This window comes from Carlito syrichta, unplaced genomic scaffold (genome assembly GCF_000164805.1).
Source record: "Carlito syrichta isolate Samal-C Ts95f unplaced genomic scaffold, Tarsius_syrichta-2.0.1 Scaffold308144, whole genome shotgun sequence".
Classification (NCBI taxonomy): domain Eukaryota; kingdom Metazoa; phylum Chordata; class Mammalia; order Primates; family Tarsiidae; genus Carlito; species Carlito syrichta.
The window spans coordinates 134,087-140,002 of record NW_007252240.1 but is presented as its reverse complement, the minus strand read 5'-3'; positions in this window follow the sequence as shown (position 1 = coordinate 140,002).

Genomic DNA, 5,916 nt, shown 5'->3' with positions numbered 1-5,916 from the left:
AGAGATGAAAGAAATTTGGACTTATGGGAACCATCTCAGAGCAAGTTTTTTGTTTGTTTGTTTGTTTTGTTTGCTCATTTTTTGTTTGACTGTTTTTTGTTTTAGTTTCTCTCTCTCTTTCTTTCTGTTTTTGATTACATTTTCATCTTGCTTTGCTTGTTATTTTATTGCTTTTTTTTAGACTTTCTGTTTGTGTACTGGTATTTTTGAGGGAGGGTACACCAGTGGGGGGGGTTGTCGGTTTCTATATTTGTATGATTGTGTGTATGTTTTAGTTTTTTAATCTGTTCTGTCTTTGTGTCTTTTTTCATTTGTTAGTTAATATGCCTGTCTGTTTTCCCTCTTATTGTTAGTTAGTATGCCTGTCTGTTTTCCCTTCTCTTTCCCCCACCTTCCTCTTGTCCCTCTCCTGCCTTTTTCCAAACTTTTCCATTTTCTTATCTCACTTTACTTTCAGGGTGCAAACCTATATCCCTATTGCATGGGTCAATTGGAAGGCAGTGGGAAGTGGGTTCCAGGAAGCCTATACCCCATCAGCAGATACTGGGAGCAGCAGATAGTTTATGAATCACAACTCCCCTTTCAATTACATCTCAAAACCACAAAAGGTACAGCCTCCCCCCGCCAACCCACTGTCCAACTTCAGAACTGAACAAAGCCAGAGGATCCACTTAAGGAAGAACAGGAGATTGAGGAACAAGTAAAAGCTACCTGCCCCCATCCCTGAATAACAGAATTAAAGAAGAGGAAAAAATAAAGAAGAGAGGAAAATCTACACAAATGAAGAAAAACCCAGAGAAGAATATGGGTCTCACACAGATCCCTGGGAGGCCAGCCACTGAGAATACAGACTTTGGAACACAAACGATAAAGAGCCCCCAGAATAACTGGTCTCAAACCACAAGCCCAGATATGAAGACATTAATAGAGAGAATAAGTAGAAATGAGGAGAGACAAGAGGAAGGAATGAAGAAGTTGATAACTGAGAGAACAGCAATAAAGAATTCTGTGAATGAAATAAATAACAAACTGATAAGCATGAAAAACAAATATAGCCAAGAAGAAAAAAGAATCTCAGAGTTTGAGAACAAAAATATGGAACTAACCAAACTGTCAAAAACATAGAAAAGAAGCTTAAAAAGACAGAGTAAAACCAAGAGTTGAGCAATTATTTCAAAAGGCCAAACCTAAGATTAATTGGACTTCCTGAGGCAGAAAGAGAGAAAGAGATTACCCTGGAAAAAACATTCCATGAAATTATCCAAGCAACTTCCCTCATCTCATCAGTGACAGGACCACTCAAACACAAGAGATTCAGAGAATCCCTGAAAGATGACAAATGAGTAGACCAACTTCTAGACACATAGTATTTCACCTGCACAAAGTAGGTATAAAAGAAAAAATCCTAAAGGCAGCAATAGAAAAACGTCAGACTATCTACAGGGGGAGACCATTAGAATAGCAGCAGACTTATCTATAGAAACACTTCAGGCTATGAAAGCTTAAAGCCCAATCTTCAAAGTTCTCAAAGATAAACAATTTCAACCAAGAATTACCTTCCCAGCTAAGCTAAACTTCATCCGTGATGGAGAATTAAAATCTTTTCCACACATTCAATCCCTAAGAGGTTATGCTGCCTCCAGACCAGCTCTACAAGAAACACTTAAGAAAGTCTTAAACACAGAAGGGGGAAAAAAAAAAAAAGAATGACAACGCCCTTCATAAGAATGCAGGAAAATGATTGAAAACAAGCATGAATTAACACAAAAATCAAAAGAAAGAAAACAAACAAACAGCAATAACAACAAACTATAAGAACCTCATGACAGGGCTAAACTCTCACATTTCAATAATTAACCTGAATGTGAATGGACTAAATGCACCACTGAAAAGACATAGAATGACAAAATGGATAAAATATCATGAGGCAACAATATATTATCTCCAGGAGACTCATCTCACTAGAAAGGACACTCACAGACTCAGGTAAGAGATTGGATCACAAAAGAAGCAGGAGTCACAATTTTAGTATCAGACAAAATACTCTTTAAGCTATCAAAAATTTAAAAAGATATGGAAAGTCACTACATAATGATAAAAGGTTCAATCCCTCAACAAAAAATATCCATCCTAAACATATATACACCCAACATAGGAGTACCAACTTTCATTAAGCAGCTTATGGGTAAACTTTAAAAATGTATTGACTCGCCTGGGCAGCGAGACCTCATCTCTACAATAAATAAAAAAATCAGCCAGGCATGGTAGCGAATGCCTGTAATTCTGGCTACTTGGAAGACTGAGGCTGAAGGATCACCAGAGCCCAGCAGGCAAGGCTGCGGTGGCTGGGAGTGATCACTTCACTCCAGTCTGGGCATCCAAGTGAGACTCCAGCTCAAAAAAAAAAAAATTGACTCTAACACTATCATAGCTGGGGACTTAAATACCCTACTTACAACCCTAGCCAGATCATTAAGACAAAAAAATCAACAAGGAGATCCAGAACATCAATGTGATTATTGACCACAAATGGACTTAATTGATACTTACAGAACACTTTACCCAACAACCACAGAATATACATTCTACTCATCACCACATGGAATATACTCTAAGATCAACCAGATCCTTGACCATAAATCAAGCATAAACAAATTTCACAAGACTGAAATCCTGCCATGCACTTTCTCAGACCACAGTGGAATAAAAATAAATATCAACACCAACAAAGTTCCCCAAAAGCCCACAAAGGCATGGACACTAAACAGGATGACGCTAAGCAACTTCTGGGTTAACATGGATATCAAAACAAAGATTAAAAGATACCCGGAAACAAATGAAAATTAAGAAACATCTTACCAAAACCTCTGGGATGCCATGAAAACAGTACTAAGAGGGGAATTCATATCTCTATGAACTCACATGAAGAAAATGGAAATATGATAAGATAACAGCCTAACAAATCACCTAAGGGAGCCAGAAAAGCAAGATCACCAAAACCCTAACTTCAGCAGAAGAATCCAGATCATCAAAATGGAAGCCCCAAATCAGGACATGGAAGACAAAAAGATACAAAAAAATCAATGAAACAAATTGCTCTTTCTTTGAAAGGATAAACAAGATTGATGGTTCCCTAGCTAGACTGACCAAGAAAAAGAGAGAAAGGCCCAAATAAACACAATCAGAAATGCAAAAGATTAAGTCACAAGTGACCCCAAAGAAATACCAACGATTATCAGAAACTACTATTAACACTTTATGGAAACAAACTTGAAAACCTAAAGGAAATGGAGAACTTTCTGATATCACACAACCTCCCAAAGTTGAAACAAGAAGAAATTGAGATCCTAAATAGACCAATAACAATCCAGGAAACTGACTATGTCATAAAAAAACTACCTACCAAAAAAAAACCAAAAAACAAAAAAACCCTGGATCCGATGACTTTCCAGTAGAATTCCACAAAACATACAAGGAGGAATTGATACCAATCCTTCTGAAAGTATTCCAAGCAATTGAGAAAGATGGAACTCTCCCCAAATCATTTTATGAAACTAACATCACATTGATATCCAAAACCAGGTAAAGATCCAACAAAGAAAGAGAAATACAGGCCAATATCCTTGAAGAACATAGATGTTAAAATTCTCAACAAGATCCCAGCAGATCAGATTCAACAACACATCTCAAAAATCATTCATCATTACCCAGTAGGTTTCATCCCCAGGATGCAGGTCTGGTTCACCATTCCTAAGACCATAAACATAATTAAATACATCAACAGATGCACAGAAGTCACATGATTATATCATTAGGTGCGGAAAAAACTTTTGATAAGATCCAGCACCCCCTTCTTGATAAAAACCCTTGAACATCTAAGCATAGGTGGAACATACCTCAAAATAGTAAGAGCCATCTATGAGAAACCCACAGCCAAAACCTCTGGGATGCCATGAAAACAGTACTAAGAGGGGAATTCATACTGCTAAACAGACAGAAATTAGAACCATTTCCCCTGAAAACCAGAACAAGACAAGAAGGCCCACTCTCGCCCCTCTTTTCAATATAGTTTTGGAAGTCCTAGCTAGAGCAATTAGACAAGAGAAGGAGGTCAGGTGTATCCAAATAGGAAAAGAGGAAGTCAAGTTATCCCTCTTTCCAGATGACATGATTCTACTTCGAAAACCCAAGAGAATCTGTCAAAAACCTCCTTGCACTGATAAAGGACTTTGGCAAAGCCTCAAGATACAAAATCAATGTGCAAAAGACAGTCGCATTTCTATACACCAACAATAAACAGAAACCCAAATAAAAAGCACAATCCTATTGATAATAGCCAGAAAAAAAAAAATACCCTGACATCTTTCTAATCAGAGACGTGAAAGACCTTTATAACGCAGAAAGACCTGAAAGACAGTGTTTTACAATGAAAACTACAAAACACTGCTCAAAGAAATCAAAGATGACACAAACAAATGGAAAAATATTCCATGCTCATGGATTTGAAGAATCAACATTGTTAAGATGTCCATTGTTAAGATTGCCTGCCCAAGGCTATCTATAGATTTAATATAATACCCATTAAATTTCCAACAGCATTCTTCTCAGACCTGGAAACCACACTACAGGAATCCATATGAAAACATTAACAACCATGAATTGTCAAAAAAAATCCTCAGGAAAAAAAAAAAAAGCTGGAGGTATCACACTCCCAGACTTTAAATTCTATTATAAAGCTACAATAATCCAAACAGCCTGATATTAGTAAAAAAAAAAAAAAAAACAGGCATATAGGCCAATGGAACAGGATAGAGATTCCAGAAGCAAAGCTTCAATTTCTCAACCACCTCATCTTTGACAAACCCTCCACCATCAATGACTGGGAAGAGGAGAATATATTCAGTAAATGGTGCTGGGAAAACTGGCTGACCATATGCAGAAGATTAAAACAAGATCCCTACTTATCACCATACACAAAAATCAACTCTAAATGAATCAAAGACCTAAATGTAAAACCTTAAACTTTAAGAACCTTAGAAAATGCAGGAGACACTCTTATGGAAATTGGAACTAGCAACCAATTCCTGATCAAAACCCCAAGTGCCCATGCCATAAGAGATAAATAAGCAAGTGGGACCTCATCAAACTGACAAGCTTCTGCAAAGCCAAAGAAACCATCAAGAGAACAGGGAGACAACCCACAGACTGGGAAAAAATATTTGCCAACTGTATGTCTGACAATGGCCTAAAATCTAGGATCTACGAGGAACTCAAATGTGCCAAAAAGAAAAAAAGCAAACAGCCTCATTATGAAGTAAGTGAAAGATATGAATAGACACTTCTCAAAAGAAGGATATGAGCAGCCGACAGATACATGAAAAAATGCTCAGCCTCACTAGTCATCAAAGAACTGCAAAGTAAAACTACACTGAGATAACACCTAACTCAAGTCAGGATGGCCATCATCAATAACTCAAAAAACAACAGATGCTAGAGAGGATGTGGTGAAAAGTGAACATTTCTACACTGTTGGTGGGAGTGTAAACTAGTAAAACCTCTGTGGAAGACAATGTGGTGATTCCTAAAAGATCTAAACATCAACTTTCCATAAAACTCTGCAATTCCTGTACTGGGAATATACCTGGAAGAACTTAAATTATTCTATAAAAAATATACTTGCACACATATGTATATTACAGCATTTTTCACAGTAGCAAGAATATGGAACCAACTGTGTTGTCCATCAATAGAGAACTGGATAAAAAAATGTGTTACATATACACGATAGAATATTATACAGCCATAAAGAAGAACAAAATCATGAACTTCACAGCAACCTGGATGGACTTAGAGTCTATAATACTGAATGATCGTTCACAGAAACAAAGACTGAGTACCACATGTTCTCACTCATAA